Source organism: Pleurodeles waltl, chromosome 8, assembly GCF_031143425.1.
Source record: "Pleurodeles waltl isolate 20211129_DDA chromosome 8, aPleWal1.hap1.20221129, whole genome shotgun sequence".
Lineage (NCBI taxonomy): Eukaryota > Metazoa > Chordata > Amphibia > Caudata > Salamandridae > Pleurodeles > Pleurodeles waltl.
In genome coordinates, this window is record NC_090447.1 from 483,620,657 (window position 1) to 483,647,655 (window position 26,999).

Consider the following 26,999-nt stretch of genomic DNA (forward strand, 5'->3'; position numbering starts at 1 on the left):
ATGTAATGTCAACTGTGTAAACTATAACTGGGGAATTTCAGAGTTTTTGTTTGCTTTTTTTAATCTAGTTTACATTATTTGAAGACTTAACTATAACTTCACTTTGAATTTTGTTTTTTTCAGTGAATCTATCACAAGGATAAATATATGCATAGATGCACAAAGAAGATTAAAAGAAACTCAACATACATTTCCAAAGACAGTTTTCCGATCTATGGATGGAATTCTTAAGAAAGACAGAAGTTTATTCCTGTAAAATCATGCCTACATTTGCCATAACTTTCATATTCATAGACGATTCCATAAGTAGTACTGGAATGATATGAACATTGGAGTTTCCCAGTCAGAGTTTTGGACTAAATGTTTGAACTCCATGTTCCTTAAAAATGTAATAGATGCACATTTATGCATGTGTAAACACTTTGCCAATGTGCATTTGTACTTTAAAACCTTGTCTACATGGAGAAATATTTTCCTCTGCAGTCATTAAAATAGGCCATTCTCAGAACCAAATTCAAATTAATGTGAAAATGACTGAGCATTAACATTGGTGTCTACATGTTGTTATAGTAATAGTTTAAAAGGTGTTATTTTCTAATATTACATCATGCCTCAATCTTAACACTAAGGCCCATATTTAATAGAAAATTATGGTGCACCCCTGTATTGTCCCCTGCACTGCTGCTAAATTGAGCACCCTAGTGCCAACGCGTAGGCATCCTCGCACCAACATTCAAGGATGTCTGCATTGAGGGGTTTGATTGTTTATGTGTGGAAAGCTGTCCCTTCCTGCACATAAACAATCACTAATGGCAATTTGGCACTTCTGTGTGACACACACAGAAGTGCCAAAGCGTCATTATGAAATGATTGTTTATGTGCAGGAAGGAACACCTTCCTGCACATAAACAATCATGTCTGGCATTTTGCTCTTTCTATGCGTGCTGCAGAACGCTGCACACATAGAAAAAGCAAAAAAACGAGGAGGAACAAAAGTATTCCTCCGCATTGTGACTTGCTAATGCCACCCCTGGGGTGGTGTTAGATTTTCGTGCTGCCTCAGATTCATGAAAACTTGTACATCTGAGGCAGCATCAAAATGCAATGGGTGTTGCTGTGGCAAGCCCACAGCAACACCCATTGCATGCCCCTTCCACGCAAAGGGCTGCATGTGAAGGGGCCATGTTTAAAAGGTGGCGTTAAGCCACAAAAAGTGGCTTAACGCCACCATGTAAATACAGCGCAGGGCATAGCTCCACTGGAGTGTGACAAAAAGTGATGCTGCGGTGGCGCTAGGGGCTCATAAATATACCATTCAATGAAGTGACACACCATGCAAATAAATGCTAGCTGCCAGAGAGCATCACATGATTTCAAGTCAAAGAGTAATGCTACTTTTCAAATGTATAAATATACATTACCCCACTGTTGATAAGAATTAGAGTCAGTTGCTTGAATATCTGGTTGCAAAATACTGGTTGCATATTGCAATCAGTAAAGATTTTTAGAAACGGATCTATCTAATAATTTGACTAGATGGTCACATAGACAGAGGTTGCAGCTGATCACAAGGATAGTAAAAGGTTCTGGAAGATAGTCAAGCGGTTCCATCAGAGGATAGCCCTGTCAAGTATGTTGTGTTGCAGCATCACCTGTAGGGAGTGGGTTTCCCATTTCCAGTCCATTTATCAAGCAAAAGAGAACAGGGGTTTAACACAGTTACTAGAAAATAGGTCAGAGGGAGCTGCTTGTTTGCCACTGTCAATCCCTGACGTTACCCTAGCTATTAAGCAAAGCACGGGGCGAGGCACCAGGGCCAATAGTATGCCTATTGATTTGATAAGTGTAACCCTGAGATCTGGGGTCCCTTGCTTCCAAAGGTGTTTACTATTGCTTGGAAATAGGCTCCTTATGTCTTGGCCACTGTTGATAATCATACCGATTTTCAAGAAGATGGATCCAAATGCCCCTAGATGCTATAGGGGCCTTTCCTTTAGTTTCCTGTGTTTTTGTGCCTTAGTTTATGGGCTGGAAAAATAACACTAAGCCCTGTCAGTATGGTTTTATATCAGGGCTGGGTACAGTGGGGCAGTGCTTGAATTTAAATCTAATTTTAGGTAAATATAATCTAGTTACAAACTTCAGCAAATCAAACATCATGGCCTGTGCTTGGGGGAAAAAACATTTCTTATTTTAAAATTGTCAGTAACATTTTGATGACCACGATCAATAGTTTTTTGTATTTAGGAATTATTTTTGACTCCAAGGGTATGTGGCACACCTAGGTTACACATGTACACCTGAAAATGTCTAGATCACAGGTACAATATTTAACCTGCTGCAACTGTAAGGTTGCATGAAAATGTACTGTCAATCACAAAGCATAGTGCATCCATGCAGCTTTATATGGGGCAGGCATTTTGGGTTACTCCAGTCCTGCACCACTCCACATTTAAGAAACTTAGAGGTGCAGACACCGCTTTTCTATTCCACCTGCCAGCTCACAGTATATCCTCCATTCGGAGCTGGCATTACACTATGGGCCTCATTCCGACCCTGGCGGTACAAGACCGCCAGGGCCGGGGGCAACGGAAGCACAGCCAACAGGCTGGCGGTGCTTCATTGCCCATTCTGACCGCCGTGTTAAAGCCGCGGTCAGAAAAGGGAATCCGGCGTTTTTCCGCCGGATTTCCCCTGCTTGGGCAGAACCTCCATGGCGGCGCTGAGATTCCGACCCTCTTCCCGCCATCCTGTTCCTTGCGGTTGTTACCGCCAGGAACAGGACGGCGGGAACGGGTGTCGTGGGGCCCCCGCGTCCGCCGCCCGCCAGGGTCAGAATGACCCTCTATGTCTCTGACTCAGTGTGCCTGGCTCCATTGATGCTTTGGGCATCTGTTTGGGCCTCTCAAGAGGCAGGATTGAACAAGGAAATCAATAAATACTGCTTATCCTGTGATTGTGGGTGGAGTTTACCATGATTATCCTATGTGAATGATAATCTAAGCAAGATAGGTTTTTCTAAATTCTTTGACACACCTGAGTCTCTTGTCAAGAAAGGTAAGCAACTGATAAAGATTAGATTCTTGAAGAATATTTAATTTGAGAGGCAAAGGAACAGTGGGCCAGATGTACTAAAATGCAATTTTATTCACTTCATAGAAATCGCTATTAGGAAATCGCAAATAAGGAATCCCATTGCATTTTCATCAATGGGCCAGTTTTGCATTTCCCAAATAGCAATAATTTAAAACCAAGGATGGGAATGGGCAAAAGGCCTCCTTTGGTGCACCCCCAAAAATAGTGGTGCACATGTAGCATGTGTGTCCTCTATTGCAATTTAAAAAAAAGCATTTTGGGGTGCTTTTTTAAAATTGCACATGGTTACCATCAACTTTAAGTCTATGGTAATTGCATTTCCTAAATGCACAAATCACATTTAGGAAATGCTTTGTTCATCAGAATAGGAATCGCAAATAGGTATCCCTATGTGTGACTTCCTATTCTGGGGTCGCAAATTGCGATTTCTACAAGGTAGAAATTGCAATTTGTTATTCCCTAAATGCCTTTGCACATCAGAAAAGGATGTTTTGAAATACTTAATGGCCGGAATGCCAAGTTGGACTGTTAAGAAATGCAAAAGGGCTTTGTACATCTGGCCCAAAGTACCCAAAAGTTCTGTAAAGAATTGCATTCACCTTCAGGGAATCAGTGAAACTGTCCTTTTCTTAGCTCGCCTTTTAACTTGGTGGGAAAGGTCCCTGCTTTTCTGGTTTAGATCTGGTTTGGCATGTATTATGTTTTCCTCTCGGGTTGTGTTTTTTTGTAATGCTTCTCAATATGTCTATATGACAACCTGTCTTTTCAATCATTATTGCATTTCATCTTTTTTGTAAACATGTTCAGTTATATTTTGATCTATATTTGAAGGCCTTTTAAAAAAATATAGCATTGATACAATGCCGAATATCCTTGCTTTATCTGCTACTTTTAGATAATGTCAGGGTTAGCAAGTTTTTAAAAGCAGCAGTAAGAGCACACAAATCAATGGGAGCTTAATTGCTTTCAGCATTTTATTTTATTATATTCTCTTATGTGTTATTTGTATTTTGCATTTTTGTAACCATTCAGACATGCACTTTACAATGACTTTACTATGACTTGTGGAACTTCATTTTAAAATAATAATTATGATGTGCTTGTGATTGTACTTTTATCATTTTATCCAAAAACAAACAAAGGTTGTTTGATTGATTGATTGTGCTACAAATTTCCAAGAAAAAGTAAAACAAAATTTATATATAGGATTATATGTTTGATAAAGGTGCAAAACGCATTAGCAACAGCTGAATTAAAAGCAAAAATGGCATCTAGGTTCAGTGACAAATGTATAACTTACCAGTCTCCACTCCACCAGTGATTCTTGTCAAGCCTTCAGAATGTAGGATCTACAAGACCTTCTCCTCCCATGGATATAGTTGTAAGGGGGGCTGGGAGAACCACCCCCAGTCCTCTGGGCCTCCAGGCGATGCTTGGAGGCCGGGGAATCCACTCTCGCCCGCAGGTCATTCCATCTCTTCCTAATTGTCTCCTTTGTGCACAGGTTGCTTGCTATAGCATTCACTCTGTCAACTATTCGGGCCCACATTTGCTTTTCCAGTGCTATAGTTGTTTTTTTGTACTTGGACTCCAACAAATTGTGGCTCTAATGTAACAATTTCATCCACCATGACTGACAATTGTCCCCCACTAAAATGATGATTTCTCCACCATGCCATTATCAAATGATATACTTAAATGAATGTAATAACCCACAAACACAAATGAATAGATAAATGATGAAAAAGAAACAGAGAAAGCAAAAATAATCCTGACTTCACTGAATAATTACTCAGGGACAATGTTCTGCGACAGTGGAATCGCAAAAGATCATGGTCTGAAATGGAGTCTGTTTGATAGCGTGGTACGCAAGTGAAAACAATTGGCCAAAGCACATCAGTTATGTGATGACATCATCTGTTCAAAAGCCACAGGAATAGTACAATGTTGAACACACCCCGCGACAGAATCCCGCTGTCAGGAATCTGCCACTAGGACAATGCCGGTACATCTGGGAAATCTAAATAGGCTTGACAAAATCCCGCCACCCTGACAGTGACAGAATAATGTTAGCCAGCAAAGGAATCCGCTGTGAAGTAAGCCACTTATGCAAAGGAAACCACTCATCAAAGTGGACAGAGGATCATCTTAATAGGGCAGGCAGGAATCCATCACCTTGAAGGAGTACAATAATCACTGCCATGGAGAGATGACGGGAACCCTGCCAAGATATAAATCACTGCCCTAGATTTGCAAAATTCCTAAACTTTATGATATGTGAAATTTGTGAAGTTTCTTGGAATATCACATTTTGTCCTTTTGCATTGTTTTTATCCCCAAGACAATGGTTTGCACCGCAAATGTATTTCCAATATACATTTTCTCATGGAACCAGTGAATTGCTTCTATCTTGTGACTTTTATACCTGGAGGGAGGATGCACTTAGGCGAAATAAAGCAGGCAAGGTAATGGCAACCTGCATTTCGAACAAAAAGTGGAATTTCAAGTGAGGGTGCTGCCAGGTATTCTGCAGTTTACGGAATATTATTGATTTCAAGGTTCCTGATTGCACGTTCTCAGGTAGGCTGCCCAGGGAATCCACTCCATCATTGCAGCCCTCTGCACATCCATGATAGTGTGATGCTGGTCACCAAGTTCGAAGGATATATCCACATATAATGGATGCCATCCTCCTGGAGCTTCTGAGTAATGTGTAATGTGAGTTGAGAGACATCTTGATAAATCACACAGGAGTAATCTTGAAAGCTCACCTCTCCCTCTTTGCTAGAGGGGTGCAGGATTGTCTCTTTTTCCAAGAAGTAGAGGAACGTGATCAGGCGGTCTCTGTTGCTGACAATGTTTCTTGAGTCCTTAATGGTGGGCTCTATTACTACAAACTGCAGGGTGGTCATTTTCCAGCAAAGATGAAAGCATGCTGGTCACAAAGGCTTCCAAATTAGCATTAAGGATCAGTTCAATGAGTCCCCTGAGCTGTAGATTCTCTCTTCTCAAACGATTTTCAAGATCTTCCAGTTTATCAACTGCTTGCATAAGGTTTTCTTCCAATTCTGTGCATCTGTCTGTCATGTCAGTTTTGGCAGTTGATATATCCTCTAGTTGCCCTTCTGCATCAAGGACCCATTGGCCCACTGCATCTACATTAGTGCCCAGTTTTGTTATATTCTTGTTTAAGTCCATGCAGGTCTAGGCCAAACCTGTGGTGAAGTCATGTCTAAGGTCATCTCTGTGCTCCATTTCAAAGGTTTGGAGGATCTTCAACAAGCCAGATTTGGTAAGTGCCATGATGGGTTCTGAGGCTGTAAACCCTGACTGGGATGTATCTCAATATGCAAGAAAGCATCCTCTGGAGGACGTTTCCTTTTAGGGGGATAAGAGGGCCCCTTTTTGCTCTGTTGACAGCAGGCTCAGTGCACAAGGTCCCACAGTCCACATGTGGGATCACCGATTCACAGCAGAGTGTCGTCCAATTATCTCAAACACTCAACAATGTGTCCCAGATCAGTGAAAGTCAGAAGTCCCAACCACATTTCAGTGAGTTCAAACTTCTGCCATCTTTTCAGGAGGGCAGGTCATTCCACCCATCATAATAATCCCCAGAGATACAGTGGTCAAGGTCAGTGGTCCAGGTTATGTGGTCCCTTCTGAGTGCACCCTCACTGAGTCTGGGGACCCACACAAGCACACTACTCCAGCGCGGTACCAGTTGGGAGGCCACTATCCATCCAGGCTTCTCCACTTGTGCTCTTGCAAACACGTCTTTATGGTCACCCCAGCCTCCTCTAGATAGGCCATGGTCGCGTGTGCCAGGGCCCAAAGTCTCATAGTCTTTCAGGCCCCAGCCACCTTACTGAGCTGCAGTCACTACATTATCTCAGGGCATGTCCTGCGGGAGGTTGTAGAGCCAGCAATCACCGCCCCCTCTTCAAGGCAGCTGCTCAGCGCCTTGTGGCCAGGACACATCATCTTGACTCACAGCCTGGCATCCTCAGGGCTCCCACGGCCACCCTGCCTCCCCGTCTCAGTCCCCAGTATAACTTCTGAGTCAGGAAGTGCCCCTGGATTCCCAGGCTATCACCACCATTGCTGCTGCCTGGTAAGGGTGTGGAAGCAGGCAGAAGCGGTTGGGCCCACAGGAGCGATAGCGAGGTGTGACTCACTGCTCATCCATCTTGGCCACCTCCCTCCAATTTGCACATTTTTAACATATAAGGTTAAAGGGAATGGCATCTTGCTATGGTTCACATGAATGGTGCAACTAGAACAGAAAGCAATTATAGCATATGTGTTAATCCTATTACAGATGATATTTTAAGGGGATGCTTTGATTTTGGCCTGGCACTTATCTTGTACATTAGACAGTCATTTATTTAAGGAGTGACCAATAATACATTTCAAAATAAGATACTTTCTTCACCTTTAAGACAAATTAAAAAGACTTTAATCCATTACATAAAAAATGTAACCACTGTGGTTATGTAGTTAGTGACTTTTTCAGTGTTTCTTCAACTATGATATCTTACACATGTAAACCTGAACCATAAAAGAACATCTACGTGCTGAGTTCTCAGCACTCATAGATTTACTCCTAGATCTAGGCAGAGAGCTCCACATGAATGGTATTCAGCAATTCCAGGCAGAAATCTCTACCCAGAAATTGGTGAATGTCACCAATGAGACTAGCAACTAGAGACTTGTAAACCTCTGCTTCTGACATCAGAAATGTTCACCCTAAAAAATAAATAAAACAATAAATTACACTTGCAAAATTACTATTAATAACTTTAGGTTTGATTTCTACCATATGCCAGTTGAGGGAGTACTCCACCTGAAGATCTCTTCAGGGTTTCATGACACTTATCATGGAACTCTGCCTTGTTCCACTATGAGGTTGTGAAAGTGTTTTAACTAATTAAAGATTGGCATAATTAACCATTACAATATGTCATGAAGGCCGCAACTGAATGCTGCTTAAAATGTGGCTTTGCACACAGAGTTTTTCATGAAGATGCTTATAACACTGACCAATGCATTTTTCTCTTTCTTTTCTATCTTCTTTGTTTTTCTCAGATCTGTGTCATGGTCATAGGTGTATATCTTCTCCTGACCCAAATGCAATCTTGCAGGAGCAGCATAAATGAGATCTGTGTTGATATTTAGCTTACTTACCCATTTGACCTACGTAAAGTATAATATTGCAATTAAATGTATAATCTAAATAAAAAGTTGGTTTTTTATGCCTAGAGCTTGTCAATATAAGCTTATGGGAATGATCTCATAGAGTTATGCGCTGTACTTACCTCGGTTTGTTTTGTCTTATAGAAGGAAGCACTGAAAGCATGAAATCAAATCGCTAATTGTGTTATGAGTTGTAACTAAATGTATCTTGTGTTTCGAACTTTATTTGTTAAACTTGCTAAATTGACAGAAGTGACCCTGTTCTTATGAAGACATTGTCATCCTGTTGGTCCAGATGCACGTTATCTTCTTGAAACTTTTAAAAGTTTGTATTTCCCTGATATATTTTAATGCATAAATGCATGCTCCCCGACTAGAAAGGACAGGCATTTTCCTGGACTGCTTGAGAGACTCTTTCACAGACTTTTTTGAGAGCACATTGACTCAGATACATTCTGACTCAGACTCTTTGCTGATTCTTCTCAGATTCATTCTGGAAAATACTTGTGATTCTACTTTTGAATTTACGCTGTTCTGAAACCCTACTGAGACTCTTTTTTTTTATTTTTTATTTTCAAATCTCTTTATTGGGTTTTACATTGTACATCCACTTAGCCTTGTGGACATAATTTAGGCTATGAGTACAGCAAAACATAATAGCATGCAATTAAATACAGGAGTCTTCGGTTACTACGATGTGAATCATTTCCAATCGCTTCCCTGCTTGCCGTTTGTAGGGGTGGTGGCAGTGTGTATGTCATACGAGGCCTGAATGGAGGGTGAGGTGATGATGAATGTTCAAAACTGGGAGTGATAGAAAAAGGGGGTATTAATTGTGAACTGATGACGGGCAAGATTTATGAGTTGTATAGTGCAGACTACTGAGTGATTGTGAAAGCAGCAGAGAAGAAGGATATGGGGTCTGTCTTGCCTGCTAAGGAGGAGTACCTATTAGGGGGTGCAGAGGAGAGGGGTAGCAGAAATGTGTTCTGGAGTCTGGAGCGTCTCAGAGATGACATGAAGAGGAGGTGTGTGGAAAGTTCTCTGCTGTTAGCTCTTTGAATCGTAGGAGCATGTGTCCTAAGCCACTGCAAGGTGGCACATCCGTATGTGATGGGCTTCTTCCTAGTGTAGTGCAGAGCTTTCTGCCTCTCCCCAGCAGGTAAGCATGGCACGCCATTGAGACAGTGTGTGTGGGTGCGGGCCTTCCAGTGCATGGCTAAGAGACATTTGGCCAGCAGGATTGCCAGGTTGGAGTAGCGTGCCCTCACTTTGTGTTGCTTACTGCAGGGGAAGGGTCCCGATGCTATGTCCGTCAATGTTTTAAGTGTGTCAAGCTCAGAGACCGTGGCCAATGTGGTATGAATATCTTCCCAGTAGCATTTGAGCACTGGGAAGGACCAGAACATGCGTTGTAGGTCTGCCTTTGCTTGGGTGCAGCGGGGGTAGGTTAAGCAAGCCATCAGGAAACTTCTACTAAGACGGGCGAGGGTCAGGCAGGCTCTGTGTAAAATCATGTATTGTATTTTTTTTAACTGAGTCGTGGAATGGTCTGCCTATGTCCTCTTCCCAGCGCTGCTGCAAGTGAGTTAGTGGAATTCCTACATAGCTGTGGTGGCTTTGTATAACCTTATAATGAGGTGATGCCCATGGCTCATTAGGTACAGAGTGTGTATGACTTCGAGCCGGGGTGGTTCCTCTGTGAATGGTCCCCATTGTGCACACATGAAGGTCAGGAGCCACCAGTAAATAAGAGATTGCCCCCGGGGGATGATGTAATCTTGTAAGTGGTCAAATGTCAGAAGGTGACCATCCTGGAAGAAGTCCCCCACTGTTTCAATCCCATGGGTTTGCCATTCTGTCAGCTGATCCATTGTGAGGGGGCCTGTCACGCTGGGGAAGCCTGACAGTGAAATATTTGGGGCATAGCATGTAGCTTCACTACAGGACACTGGGCCTGAAGATGGGCGTCATGGACAACTGAAAAGAATAATCCCCTTACTGCCCACTGGGGCAGAGACTCAGTCCATGAATGACTTCAGACCCAGTGTGATTCATGCTAGGTTCTCATAAGCTGGCTCCCTTACTCCCCCTGAGGACCAGTTGGGGGAAAGACTGGACTGGTGCAAGGAGAGCACGCTGCCCAGAAGAAAAGGAAGGCACTCAGAATAAAGACTGCTGCAGGGAGTCAGTGGGACAGCCTCCCTACAATGTCGGAGTCTTCTAGGCCAGAAGGCCTAACAAAAGTGTTCCTGGTGGTAAGGGCTCATCACCAGGAATAAAACAACACCAAGACCATCAGAATCGGCCCTTGGGGGCTTAAGATATTCCAAGCAGAAGGTCTGCTACCTTTGACCTGTTTCCAAGCAAGCGGCAAAGCACATGGGGCTCCACCACTGCTTCAGTTAATACCCCCGGGGTGGGCCATGGCCCGGCAGAACCTCCAAGAAGAAGAGGAGCTAGGGGAGTGCCATTGCACTTCCCCTCTCGAGGAAAGTGGGACCCCATCCAGAGGCCCACGAAGGCTGGTCAGCTGGGGAAGAAACGGGTGGTGCCATTGTGCACTCCCCTTCGCCACAAAGGTGAAGGTGGCCAAGTCCCCATCCCAGGGCCCCATGCGGCCGAAGTGAAGTCAGGGAGCGCCGTTGCGCTTCTTGTGAACCTAAGGGGCGGGCCGGGCCCCTGCCCCATAGCAAAGTCAGAAAGCACCATCAGGCTCCCCGAAAACAATGACCCTGGGGGCCCTGGACCCCATCCCAGGGCCCCGCAAGGAAGTCAAGCCGGGTGACACAGTTGCGTCTCCGTGAAGATTGCGGGTGGCTGTGGGAAGGGCCGGTAGCCAAAGATGAAGCTTGGGGGTGCAACCGTGCCACTCACAAAGGCTGCCCAGTGGAGTCCTGGATCTCATTTCCCCCCGGGGGAGACAAAAATGATTACACAATGTCATCCAAAAGTAATTCCATAGATTTGTGTATATTTGTAAGTTGTTGCATAGTACTGAGTAGTGTGTTTGTAAAAAATGTATTTTACTCAAAAGAAAAAACACACACTGAACAATTACTTATTAAGAGTTATTCTTGTGTGCTCGTGAATGGTGATTACTAGCCCACACTACCTCTCTTGAGTAAGCCTTGGACTGCTCTGCAACGCTACCCTCAGAGAGTCAAGTGCTACAGTAGGGTGTTTGGTTCCCAGTGGTGGTCAACTGTGGACCCGTCACTTGTGCAGCCCACACAACTAATGATCTACATTCCAACATTAAAGAAGTAAATGAGGAAAAAAACTGTGTGTTCGACTGTGAAGAATTGTTAAACTTCCATTGAGTGGGGGGTGGCTGTGGGGGCAATAGGTCAAAATCAACTATAACTGGAGCATGGTCTGAGAGTGCGATGGGTTCAATTTCTGCTTTTATGAGATTATGGGACAAGGATTTACTTTAAAAAAATAGAGAAACATTTGCAATCTCTACCTCATGGATGGAAAATCTCCAAGTGTCAACTAAAGCTTCATGAGGTAAAACAAAGAACAAAACTGTGTATTTTATGTGGGGTGATTTTAACAGTGGATTGCCTATGAAGAAATAAATGGGCCACACACTTGGTTGGAATCGCCACCTAAAATATAATAATCATCAGTAAACTGACAAAATGTTTTCTCTAAATCAGACCACAATAAAAAATCACTTTGGATTGGCACATAAACATTGAAAACATTGTTAGGTATTTTGTTCATAGATAATTTAGCTGCAATCCATCTACCATACAAGTCGGTTTTCTGTGAAGGAATGGAAAATTCCAGATGTTTATTATAAAGAATCACAACAATGTTTTACTAATTCTGTGTGGGAAAAACAAGGACCTTACCAACCCAAGATTTCTTAACTTTTTGTGCTTCTGAATCTGTAAGATGAGCCTCTTGAAGGAGTTGTAAATTTGGTTTGGAGTATATTTAGTGAGATATGAAAGAGCTCTTTGTCTCTTAATAGGATGATTTAAACATCTAACATTTCAAGTTATAACTGTGAATGTGAACAATTATATACCATATTATAATAAACTGACCCACAATAAACATAGGTTAACTGGGAATGAACATCAAAATGAAAGGTAGAAATATATGAAAAAAGGGTGACATAGGAGGGGAAAAGGGAGAAGTCAATTATGGAAAAGAACAAAAGTGAAAAAGGGAAGGCAAAAACTGAATTAGAAACAAAAGACAGTAAAAGTCACTTATATAGTGACAGGAAGGTATACCTGTGGGTATGAAAACATCAGAGTGGGGATGGGTACAGCATAACATGAGGATGACAGGGTAGGGGCACCACATTGCACACATGGCTAAAAACATGAGTAAAGGGGTGATGGCATAGGGTGAGAAGAGATGGGGCATATCTTAAACAAGAAAAGAGCAGAGCATTGCTTAGAGAAGAAGCGGAAATAAGACAAATGCAGCAATAATACAGCATTTCAAGTAGAAGAACCAGCAATGTCCATGGAAGTTGTAGAGTTTGCTCTTAGGAATTTCCTCAGGTCTGAAGGATCATTAAAAGTATCTGAATTATCCTTATAAGTGACTTTAAAATGATAAGGGTGCAAGAGGCCATAACATGCACCCATAGAGTGTAATGCCGGATGAAGAGAGAGAAAGCCCTTCCATCTGTCTGTTGGTGGTTTAGCAACATCCTGCAGGAAGAAGAGCTTGAAACCAGAGTAGAGTAATGGCCTCCTGAATTTGGCAGCCTGTAAAACCATGAGAGGATCAGTATATTCCAGGAATAAGATAATGAGGCCTCTGGGTTTAATTAAGGAGCAAGGTGTAGAAGACATACGTTCCAGCCTGTGGGTCCTTTGAATGCTGAGTGTCACGGACTTAGGTAAATCCAAAAGTTGTCATAACAAGTTAGTAAAGAAAGAAACAGGATCTCTGCCTTCAACCTCTTCTGGAAGACCATAAATGCAAAGGTTGTCATGGCGATTTCTATTTTCCACATCTCTAGCATGTTTCCGAAGATTGCGGATTTGTTTTCGCAGAGGATGGGATTTTGGGGAATTCATCTTGAGGTCACAGATGAATTATTTAAAGTCCTTAAGACAAGAGTCCATAGCAGACCACTTTGCGGTCAAGGTTTGAATTGTAGTATTCATTTCCTCTACAAATGGATACAAAGCACACATTTCTTCAAGCAAAATCTCCAAAAGGTGAAGTACTTTTTTCTGAAGATTGTGGGTCTTGCTTATGACTCTTTGATGAGCCAGTTGGTTGAGGCTTCAACATTGAATTTAGAGTTAGATTTAAGGAAAGTGGTGTTGCACCCAGTGCAGCGCCACTTTCCATGAGCCCCTTAGTGCCCCCTAGTGCCACCATGTGTGCACTGTATCTAAGATACGGTGCACCATAGCACCGGGTAAGGGGCAATAGCATAGTTTTTATTGGCGCTATTGATGTACTCTGCAAGAGTGGTGACAAAACATTGGCTGAACTCCTGCAGAGTACTTAGGGGCCCGTTGCATTCAATGGTGTGCCCCCTTTAATTGCCTGCTCTGAGCAGGGTTTTAAAGTGCCAAAAAATATGACGCAAGGAAATATGTTAGATTTCCTTGTGACATTTTTTCGACCCCCTAATGGGGGAACGCCCCCTTTGCAAACATTATGCCTGCCTCAGGCATAAAGTAGCGCAAAAGTTTATAAAGTGGCACAAAGCATGCATTGTTCCACTTTGTAAATATGGCACAGAAATTTGGGCCATCTAATGAAACATTAGTATTAAAAAAATGACGTTAATGTGTCAGTAGATGGCACTAGGGGCTCTTAAATATGCCCTTTAATTTGGGAATAGCTGAAGGCATTGTATCTGAAGATGAATGGGCAGCCATGAGAAAGGGTGAAATATTATATTTCACATTAAGGGGCATATTTATACACCGTTTGCGCAGGAATTGCGTTGTTTTTTTTGACGCAATTCCGACGCAAAACTAACTCCATATTTATACTTTGGCGTTAGACGCGTCTATCGCCAAAGTCCATGGAGTTAGCGTCATTTTTTAGCGTGGACACCTACTTTGCGTTAATTATATGCAAGGTAGGCGTTCCCGTCTAAAAAATCGACTCCGAGGCATGTGCGTCGGATTTATACTCCCGGGCAAAATTCACGCCCGGGAGTGGGCGGGTCAAAAAAAATGACGTACGGCCGCTTTTGCGCCGTTTTTTAGCGCCTGCAAAAGGCAGGCGTTAAGGGACCTGTGGGCTCTGAAGGAGCCCAGAGGTGCCCTCCCATGCCCCCAGGGACCCCCCCTGTCACCCTTGCCCACCCCAGGAGGACACCCAAGGCTGGAGGGACCCATCCCAGGGACATTAAGGTAAGTTCAGGTAAGTTTTTTTTGTACATTTTTTTGTGGCATAGGGGGGCCTGATTTGTGCCCCCCTACATGCCACTATGCCCAATGACCATGCCCAGGGGACAGAAGTCCCCTGGGCATGGCCATTGGGCAAGGGGGCATGACTCCTGTCTTTGCTAAGACAGGAGTCATTTCTATGGGGGTTGAGAGTGAAAAAAAAATGGCGCAAATCGGGTTGAGGCGAAAAAATTGCCTCAACCTGACTTGCCCCATTTCTTGACGCCCAAGCCCCATATCCCCCTACGCCGGCGCTGCCTGGTGTACGTCGTTTTTTTTAACGCACACCAGGCGGCGCCTGCGGCTAACGCCGGCTAACGTCATTCAATAAATACGGCGCCCGCATGGTGCTTCAGAATGGCGTTAGCCGGCGCTAATTTTTTTGACGCAAAACTGCGTTAGCGCAGTTTTGCGTCAAAAAGTATAAATATGGGCCTAAGTTTCCGAGTTTTCCCATTAACTTAAATTAGATTGCAGAAATGTGGTAATACAAGCCACTAGCAGAGCAATGATAGTTCAGAGCATTGATAGTTTAGCTATGATGAGGTAAATAGAGAGCATGCGTTTTTAAAAGTCTCAAAAACCATTGGTGCAAATCCAATATTACTGGTCATGAGGAAAGTCAACAGAGAAGTGATTAAAGTGAATGTGTGTTCAAAACCAGTACCGAGAATAGCTGTAACAACTTTTATGTACCATGAGGAACAGAGTCAATGGAGCCCTGGAGTCGTTAAAATGACCATCACATCTAAGAGGAAAAGAGGCAGCAGCGAAAAACAGCAAATGTCACGGCCAGCAAAGTTGATATAGAAAGTTGTATTCATGTTGAAATAATGCCCGCTGGTGACTGCAGCATTTCCCTGACTTACGAGACAGGAGACTTCAAGTTGAAAGGAGAGCCAGTAGAGAAGGCCTCCGATGTAGCACGGAGCTCTGTCAGCCCGCCGCCATCACTCCTGGTGCGCAAGACAAACCCCCATTAATGAGAAGTTCTATTACAGCTTTTATGCTTTCACCTCTCGAACATTGAACTCTTTATGAATTCTGATGATGCTCTGTTTCTATTTACCTAGCTTAGAATAGGAATAATTATATGAAAAGTGCTTCATGATTTGTTCTGTAATCTTATTATTGACTCTTACCAAATTGAATGATAATTACAAGTATTGACAGCCTGCTGACTGAATTCAAGCTCTCACCCATCTTTTCACCACAAAGGTCCCACATCTTGAGCCCCATTGGGGTGCAGTAGCTTCATGTTTCCGGTTACATTATTCCTTTGACTATTGGAGTTCCCTATAGTCCGCGTGTTGGCAGAGCCATTGAACTTCACTGTGACTTGCAATATTCTTAAAATATATCGCAGGAGGCCTTTTATCGCATTCATAACATGCAAAAAATAAACATTTTGCATAAATATCTCCTTTCTGCTGATCACTGTGTCTTTTTTTTAAAACAGATCTAAATCAGGAAAAGTCAGGTTGTTCTGCTTAAAGGGCAGCTGCATTGGTATCCCTTGATCTGTCTTTCACCTCGGTTGATGGCTCTGGCAACAATCATTATGATATCAACTCTTATTTGTAGTTACAGTTGACTAGCCATGTCATTACAAGTCACAACTCGAATCTAATTAGGAAATTGGAGGTGAGCTTTTATACAGGGATTGTAGGTTCCCCTGTGTTAAATTCAAATCTTTCTCAAATGTCATAGCAGGTGTGATGCTATTTGACACTAACATTCTCAAATTATTTTCTATTTATTTTTTAGTAGCTAGAAGAATGAAGAGAACTCAATAGACAATTAATAGTTCTTTGCAACATTTCTTTATATTGAACTAGCATCTTGGATTTGAATATCTTTCTAAATCAAGTACAGTGGTGTAACATTAGCCACGAGGTGCGGGGGCCCTGAGCTCCAACGGGCCCCATCAGCACAGTACACTGTGGAAGGGAAGTGGGACCCTGGCCTGAGAGCTCCTGACTGGGTTTGGGTAGGAGGGGGCCCTCTATGTACTTTGCAGGGGGGCATCAAGATTTGTTGTACCAGGGATTCAGTATTGCATTCTGTGGCATATACTCATCCCGCTAAGACAACGCCCTATCAGTAACATTTGTTTCTAAATGTAGTGGAATTAATTAAGGACATCTTACTTTCAAATACATTTTAAGAAGAGTTTAACTTAATAGATCATGTCCTTCCTTTGATCGTATGCAAATCTACTTATGCTGCCCTTAGAAGGCTGTAAATAGAAATCAATGCCAATTAAGAAGTGATTTTGTTTCAGCAAGTTAAAGAAGTTCCTTGTTTATATACTTGTGTGTTTAGATCAAATGACACATGCTGTACAAGATGGATCAATGGAATAATCCCAAACATGAATATTCTGGATCACTCCATTCTAGTGTATTTCCTATTTATTTCATTCTGTTTTTCCTAAGGTGCAGGGTCAACCCAGGTTGCCCTTTCTGAAAATCTGTGCCACATAAGGGTTGTTAATTGATTTAAGTTTCCCTCATTTCATCCTCTTTGGTTAAAAAACTAACAGCACCATGCTAGAGATTTCAATCAAAATAAATTCCACCTTATTTGCATTTTCCTTTGCAAACTTTGCATGACCCAAAAGTGCTTAACTTGGTTGATTTGATAACATTAACAAATTGCAAACTGCTTTAGCTCAGCAGAAATGTTTCCAATGCGACTTTTGCATGGAGTTCTCAAGTCACAAATGTCCTTTGCTAACAAAGAAAATTATCTTCTTCTATTCTTTTTAACTGCCTGACCTGCATTGGAATCTCAAAACTTGCTAAACTAATCTTAAAATTGCTTCTTTATGAAGAGGCTTCTAGTGCGAAGATGTATCTGAATGGAGATGACAATGTGAGCATGCCTAAAACTTACACAAATGCTTTTTTCTCTGAGAGACCCGGGATGCTGAGAAAAGTGTATGATGTATCATTGTAGTTAAAACTTCTACAAAATAGATCTTGTATTTAGAACGCTCATTGTTTAAACTTGCCATCTTGATGGAAATTGTTCCTGTCTCACAATTTTCTTGTTTCTTGATTGGCTGATCTAATAGTTTATCTGAAGAAATTGTTACATTTGTGTGTCATTGTATTTCATATAAAAGTGTCCTAGGGAAAGAAGAGTAGCACATATGCACACAGACTTCCTAAGAGTTGTGGAGAATTAAGGAAGTTTTAGGGCTGTTAACTGATTTACGTTCTCCTCATTTCTTCCTCTTTGGTTAAAAAAAAGTACAACATCAACTACATAATACTCAACATAGAGAAACTAGTGCATCACTGGCAAAATGTTTGAGTGGTACTAACTTTGCTTGTTGCTAATGGGCCTCAAATGGGTCCACTCAGGGACTGGGCTCTGCCTGGGGCTTGTACCTGGCTTCCCCTCAGCTGTGTGCCCACACTGAGCCCTTGCCCTTCAGAACCTCACTCTAGTCTGCTGCTGCCCTTGCAGTCAGTCTCTCACCACCTTCCATCTGTGCCTTCTTCTCTGCATTCTGTGTGCAGTATGAGCTGCCCCTTCTCACCATGTCTGGTCCTTTGTTCTGCTTGTCATTTTGTCACTGCTGTCCCCGTATTGCTCTTGTCCTGGTTCCAGCTGTCTCTCAGTTTGTGCTATATTTAGCTGCCTTCTCTTGCCCTCTTTTTCTGTTTTCTGAATCTCTCTTGTCCCTGTCTGTCTGACTGATTCTGTCCCCATTGCATCTTCCCTTGCCCCACCCCATCTCCTGCTTCCCGCCATTCACAGGTGTGCTGGCTCCTCCCTTTGAGCCCCGCCCTCCCCGGGAAGTACTTAATGGTTGTCGCAGTGCAAAGGCAAGCCTGTCTGTACCCGTCTGTGCCTGGACCGTGCCTAGGGCCAAGACCCCTGGATCTACCGACTGACACCACTGCACTCCTGAAGAGATCTGAAACCTCAGGCTGATGAGCCAGAACAACCACTGCTGCATCACCTCACCTCAATCCACTAAAGGACCCTTCACCTGCTACTACTGTTGCTTCGCCTGTGAAGTAGGAACCACACAACCCTGCACTATGGACTCCAGACAACAAACCTCAACTCCACTGCACCTACCCAACGTCAGATCTCTCTGCAAGCACACCATACAGATCAGACATAGGGTCTCATTACAGCTTTGTGGTCTTTTCGGAAGACCGCCATAGTGGCAGCCACCACATGACCGCCATGTTGGCGGTAAACCAACTGCATTATTACGACTCACACTGTGAAGACCACCAAAAAACAGCAACAAATCCGACACCGCCAGGAGACAGGAGGATGGGTAAGAGGCGCTTCCACCACCACCACCGCCAGCCCAGAACAATTCCACCCACCATATTATGAGCCACAAATCCCCACAATGGTTCTTTCATGGCAGAAAACCATTGACGGTGCGAACCGCTGCACTCAGAACCCACTACTGTCAGAACACAACACCACAATGGACCGTTTGAAAATCCCACATTTGACACACATACACACACCAGACACACCCACTCACTGTACTATGTAAATTACCCCCACACAATCCACAATCATTTTCTACAAAATAGATTTTCACATACACCTACAGCAGGCAACTACACTTCACTTTTATAGCAGCATTACACCATAGGCACATATACACAACTCACACACCACACATCTGCACTACCAACACAAAACACACAAAACGAGTACACACACACACACCACAATCGTCCATCACTAACAAGGCATCACCCACACCCCATCAATCACATTACACTGCACCCTTATATACACAACACCACCTCAACACAACTACCATGTCCCCACGAAATCACCCACGGTTCACAGACGATGAGTTGAGGGTCATGGTGGATGAAATCATCAGGATAGAGCCACAACTGTTTGACGCACAGGTCCAGCAAGCCTCGATAGCCAGGAAAATGGAGTTGTGGCAGAGAATAGTTGACAGGGTCAACTCAGTAGGCAAACATCCATGCACAAGGAAGGATATCAAGAAGAGATGGAACGACCTTAGCGGGAAGGTGCGTTCCATGGCATCATGACACCAGATCGCCATGCACAAGACTGGCGGAATATATGACCATTGTACTAGCCATACCAACTAGATGGTACAACTGAGGACCACTAAATGGCTGTGACAGCAATGCAATGGCACAAAACAATGCCAAACAAGGCTAAACTTATCTACAGCACTGTGAGTAATGCAATTGGACACTAATCAGGATCCACAACCCAGAAATTGACCCACCATGGTATGAAATGTAAGATGGCAGACTCCATGCACATGCACAACATGCAGACAGTACAAAAAACCTTGCATTCTCACATACCCTCCTCCCACTTGGACACCATGCTTCAATGTCCAGCTATTTCCTTTCACAACTAGCAAGCCTGAATAGCTAACAGTGCAGAATAATCTTGTGAACTAACAGACAGTACCAGTACTCATCCACAGAGCCAAATTAACAAAATCTGAATGACACCAGCCTAAACAGAGTATGGTACACATGTCACTGACCACTATCTACCACCAATGGTATGCTGTGCAGCATCTGTCATTGTCATTGCTGGGAATCATGTCAAGCCACTGTATGCATATGAGAAAGAGATAATCAAACACATGTTCAATATTTAACTCTGTCTCTCACTCCATCCACAGGTACCTCTGCCAGTGCGACTGTGGGGAGGATACCAGAGACTGCCAGCCCTCCTCAGAATGAAGGTCCCAGAGAGGACAACACGCCTGGATGTCTGGACACTGAAGACCTACCTGGCCCATCCAGGACACCTGGTCAGTCTAAGACTCCCAGCCTCACCATGCCCACATCAATCCCCCCCAACCCTGCGGTTTCAAAATCACAGCTAACCCTTCATCCCCAAACCTGTATCTAAAGGACAGATCAAACTATTGTGTTCCCCACAGTACAGAGACCTGAGTCAACCCCTCAAACCACAGACAATGAAGGCCCTGCAAACACTGGGAGTGAGCACACCGTGCCAGGGGCACAGCCCCATGGGGGCAGGGGGCATGGGAGGGAAGCTCTGGATCAGGGGATGGGGCTCCCAAGGGAGGGACTCTACTGACCAGGAAACCATCTCCCATGTCCTGGGAGCATACCAACAATCCCAGGACAGGATGGGCCACATCATCACCATGTTGGAAGAAAACCAAAGGCTACAGAGGAAATACTACCAGGCGGTCATGCAGCAGTTGCAGGCACACAATACTACCATGGCCTTCATAGTAGGGTTTCTGAGGGACATCAACACCATCCTGGGTACTTCCTCCACCCACCACCAGGCCCCTTCTGCTAGCAACCTAACATCTGAGCTATCTACACCAGTGTCAGTTAGTGGAATGGAGGCCCTGCCAAGGGAACCACATCCCTCAGACACCCCTCCCTCTCTAGCTGAATAACCCCCCCTGCAAACATGGGCATCCATGCAGACATCCAGCTGGAGTAGATGCCAAGACCAAACCCACTGCCAGGAAGTGAATCTCACCTGATTTGTCTCCCTTGTGTGCCACTGATAAACCTGGTTGACTGTTCAAAGACATAACTTCATCTTCCTATTGGCACATGGACATTAGACCTGCACAACCAACATCTGTACCACCTAGTTTGATGTTTCCATCTACCATGACCTCACTCATCACCTGTTGGACACTGTACGCACCATAATGTTTTCATCACAAATTCTTTATTTGCACAATAAAACACCAGGGAACACAGCTACTGTATATGTACATTTATTTAAACATCAACAACTTTCATGAATGCTAAATGTGATCTGTATATGCCCCTCTACATCCAACAGACAGTGTAATGGACAGCAGAGGGAGACATCCTCAGCAGGAGACACGGTACAACAGATATGTCCCAGGACAGATGTCAGAGAGTCAAAAATCCAGGGCCAAACAAGAGTATATTCAGTATTCCAACCTGCAATATAGGACAATGACAGAGAGCACCAGCAGGATGGAAGGCATGGAGCCACACAAAGCACATATGTAGCTCATAGATGTCATGCCCAGTGTAGAATACTTCCTAAGCAGGGGCCCCCAGATATTACCTATACATCACCAATCACAGATTATACTTCATAAATCGTTGCAGCTGTCATCTCCCATGTAAAACCCTCAATTCTCTCATCATTTAGCAATGGCTAATGACTATGAATGCCTCAAGCCATAGGTGGCATTTTCACATATTTCAATACCACAGACAGTGGGAGGAATGACATGAGAACAGGAGAATGCAGCAAACACAGCTGGTCTATACATTGGACATGTGAATGTAGGAAACTGCAGTGAATACACTTGTTAGAGTTGAGACACTTTTACTCTGTACCTTGCATTTAATCAGTCAGCTCCCCCAACACACACAAATAGGGATAGGACCACATTACACCCCAACTGATGAGTCAACTCAGATGGACTATTGTCAACAATTCATTTGGATATATAACACTTGCAAACCCACACTCAACAACTTGTATGTCACTGAAAGTACTGATTAATGAGCTCAGTCCTAGAGTAAGCTGCACATTCCTCCTCTGCCTCCTCATCCCTTGCCTTGTCAGCATTACCAGCCACTGGTCCAGTTGCCTCACCCTCATCAGCTAGCAATGGTATCTGATGTCTCAGGGCTAGATTGTGGAGCATGCAGCAGGCTACTATTATATGGCATACCTTTTGGGGCGAGTAGAGGAGGGCACCTCCAGATAGGTCTAAGTACCTGAATCTGGCCTTCAGAAGGCCAAATGTTTTTTTGATTAGACACCTCGTCCTCTGATGGGCCTGACTGAAACAAAGTTCCCCTTCTGTGGCAGGGTACCTCACTGGTGTCAATAGCCAGGGAAGGTTAGGATAGCCAAAGTCATCTGTGTTAAAAAATGTAGGACCAGTGAAGTTACATATAAAGTGACAGGGAAGAAAGTGATGACAGGTGCCATAACACCTAAATACATACCAAAGAGCCAGGCCCTCTCTGTGTGTAGCTGTGCCATCATGTGTGTGACATTGCTGTTCTTCAAAGTGTAGGAGTCATGCATAGATCCTGGATACTTGACTGTGACTTGTGAGATGTACAAACTGCCAGACACACTCAGCGTACATTAATGACGTGGTTGTTCTTCCTGTTCATAGACACTTGTTCATTGGTTCTGGTAGGGACCAAGGCTACATGGTACCATCAATGGCAATGTACTGTGATAGGGATGTCATAGGAATTGAGTAGGCTGGTAAGAGATCAGGCTCCAACTGTGTACATAGCTCCATGATGGTCTGATGATTCAGATGATAGATCTGGATGACATGCCTGTCAACTAGTGGACTGTACACTGGTGGTTGTCTCAATCTCCTCAGGGCAGGAAAACTAGGTAGAGAGGACAGAATGTTCAATGAGAATAAAATTTGACACATGTAAGCAGAACATGTAAAAATAGCACACACCTCACAATATAGTGCATGTGTAGCACTGCTGACATATACTAATATAGCTATGCTGAAGCACTTTTAATACCATCCTTGCAGCACATTGCTGTACATGTAAGTCGTATAGGACACATATCACATGTGTAATGTACCATATGTGGCTGACTTAGCTGTCCTGCACTGATCAAAATACAGTTATGGATGTACCAAATATAGCGTCACTGCCTATGTGCCTCAGAGTATTCAAACATGCCCATCATCATATATACTGCCACATTATGTCACTGTGTCATGCATGTCACATTTCTTTGCACTACCATGATGCACTACATGATGGCACAACATAGGCTTACTCCACCATTTAAGCGATATGCTGCACTGGACAGTTGGGAGTGACCTAAGTCTGCCGGCATATGTCTTCATGGTTGTAGGCGATTGCAACCGCCAAGCTAATTGCCGTTGGTTAACATTGCTGCCTATGGTGGACTGGGGCTAATAGAGATGACCGCCGGTGGTTACGGTCCTGTACGTGGTGGCCGTGACCGCCATTTTCTGCAGCCTTGCTCACTTGACTCCTGACACTGTTGCTAGCAAGACCTCCACGACCTGACCTGCTGTGTACTGTCTTTGGGAGTCATCATGTTACGTCCTGCAGGTGATAGGGCCCCAGCCTTCACCCCAAAAGAGCTGTAGAAGCTTGTGGAGGGGATCCCAGCCCTGTATGAACAGCTATATGGGGCACTAGAGGAGCAGTTGAGTCCAATGCCGTAATCATGTGTGATAGAGGTTGTGAGTGATGGTGTTTTGGAAATTTGCGTACCGGTGAGAGAGTGAATGCATGCAGAGGGCATAAATTGAACACATGTGAGCAGAGATGATGGGTATGTGTGGGCACTTGGTGGGTCAGATGTGTATAGGCCACTCCTGTTGGTATGGTGCCAGTGTACATGACTTTCTCCTTTTGTTTGTGTCATCCATGCAGGTGAATGCCCATCAGAAGAAAGGGTTCTGGTGTGCCATCGCCAAGCAAGTGCGGTCCCTGGGGTTCCACGGCCAGTAGAGCACCCATTGTCGCAAGTGGTGGAAGGACCTGAGACGCTGGGCCCAGACGACCGCGGAGGCCCAGCTGGGGATGTCCTGCCAATGAGGGTGGGGTGCCCATTGGACCCTGACCCGCCCCCAATGGCCTGCATATTGGCAGTGGCCTACCCTGAGGTGGATATGTGTTTGAGGGGAGCACAGCAGCCACCATGGGGTGAGTATTGACTGTATCCTGGGACGTGGCTCGGATTGTATGGGATTATCTGCCTCACCGTGGCTTATGTGACAATGTAGTCAATGAAACATGCATGTAGACTTGTGGGAATAGGTAGTAACCAGCCGGCCTGAGTATAAGTTGTAGATGTGTTTTGATGTTTTTTTTGTCAGTGGATGTACATCTCCAATATCAAGACATCTACATGTCTGCATTGTGGAGATGGTCTAATGATTTTGGCACCTGTGTGACTCCATCCTGCCTTTACTATGGATGTGAGCTTGTGTATCATTATACCCATTAAATATGACCTGCTCCCTCCATCTGCAATTCAGCATTTATGGCTCTAAGGTGTCAGTCCACTCCCATCTGTATAGCACACCTGTATAAGCAACTGTGTGACTCTAGTTTTATCACAGGGACCATATACATCAAGTACTGGTAATGGTATTGGCTCCATGTGAGGCAGCCATTACATTTCCACCACAGATATGGCCTGTATAGAACTGGACTAATTGCTTGATAGTTGTATCCCCATATATTGTTCATCTGCTATCTATAGGGTATGTGAAGGTTGCTAAAGTGGGATACATTGAAATGTACACTTGATTTGGTCTGATTGCAATCCTCATGCATTTCTAAGTGCTGGACTTGTGGGGATGAAGCCTTGAACCAAATGGAATGGTACTAGAGGTGGTGACTGCTTAGGCAGACCTGGTCATTGTCAATATATAATGTAAATGCCATGTGTTAGACCTGACAGCCTTAGGGTGGTCATCCCCCAACATTTTGTCTCTCTCCTTCCATTTTTCTGACACTGTTTTTACTGGTTTTAGGACTCTGCACACTTTACCACTGCTAACCAGTGCTAAAGTGCATATACTTTCTCCCTTAAACATGGTAACATTGGTTAATTCCCAATTGGCATATTTGAGTTACTTGTAAGTCCCTATAAAAGTGCACTACATTGTGCCCAGGGCCTGTAAATTAAATGCTACTAGTGGGCCTGCAGCACTGGTTGTGCCACCCACATAAGTAGCCCCTTAACCATGTCTCAGGCTTGCCATTGCAAGGCCTGTATGTGCAGTGTCACTGCCACTTCTACTTGGCATTTGAAGGTACTTGCCAAACCTTAAGCTCCCCTTTTTCTACATATATGTCACCCCTAAGGTAGGCCCTAGGTAACCCATAGGGCAGGGTGCTATGTAGGTAAAAGGTAGGACACATACATGTGTGTTTTATATGTCCTGGTAGTGGAAAAGTCTGAAATTAGTTTTCCACTACTGTGAGGCCTGCTCCTTTCATAGGATAGCATGAGCAGTACCCTCATATACTGTTTGAGTGGTAGATTCTGATCAGAAAGGGGTAACCAGGTCATATTTAGTATGGCCAGAATGATAATAGAACATCCTGCTTATTGGTGAGGTTGGATTTTATAGTACTATTTTAGAAATGCCACTTTTAGAAAGCAAGCATTTCTCTGCACTTAAAATCCATCTGTGCCTTATAGTATGTCTCCAATCAATGTCTGGGCTGGTTGACAGCTTCCATGTGCATTTCACTGTGTCAGCCACAAACACAGGACACTCAGTCACACCTGCACTCATGTGCATACTGAATGGGTCTTCCTGGGTGAAAGGGTGGAGGGCCTGATACTTACATTTCAAAGGCTAATGGCCTGCGCTCACACAATGGACTGCGAAACCCCCTACTGGGACCCTGGCAGACATACCTGTATTGAAAGGGGAATTTGTGCACTTCAAAACCACTCTTTGAAGTCTCCCCCATTATAAAGGCATTTTGGGGTATATAAATTGGGTCTCTGACCCCACCAACTCAGACACTCCTGGACCTGAATCTGCAACCTGTCAAGAGGAACTGCCTGGCAGCCGAAAGGACTCATCTGGACTGCTTTGCTGAGAAGGACTGCTGCCCAGCTGTTGCCCTGCTGTCCTGCTGACCTCTGACCTCTGACTCTGCTGAGAATTGCTCTCCAAGGGCTTAGATTGAGCTTACCTCCTCTTTTTCGAAGTCTCAGGGCCAAAAAGACTTCATCTCTTCAGGAAACTCCATGTGTGTCAAAAATCGACACCCTGCCTTACGACAGAAAAATCATTGCACAACCGAACCGGAATGATGCAGCCTGACTTCCCAAGTGGAAATTCGATGCAGTGCCTGCCTTGCAACAGAAAATTCGATGCACCACCCTACCTGATCGAAGCACAACTGAAGTGGAATGACGCAGCCATTTCCCCAAGTGCAAAATTGACACAGCACCTGTTGTGTGACAGAAAATGTGACGCATCGCCCTCACAGATTGATGCAACGCCTATGACTTCTTCCATCATGTCCAGGAATTCCCTGCATCATCTCTGGGCATCAAAAAGATCCCCGCATCGCAGTGAGGAACCAAGACTGCATGCCAAAAAACAACACAAGCCCCTTGTTGCGTGGAAAGAAATTATGCAACATGTGTGCCGCATTGGAAAATCCGTCACACACCTTATTTTTCCACGCATCTCCTCCTTTGCGATCACCGTGCGTGTTATTTTTTATGCAAACCAGGTACTTTGTGTAATCAAGAGACAACTGTCAATTTCTAACATTT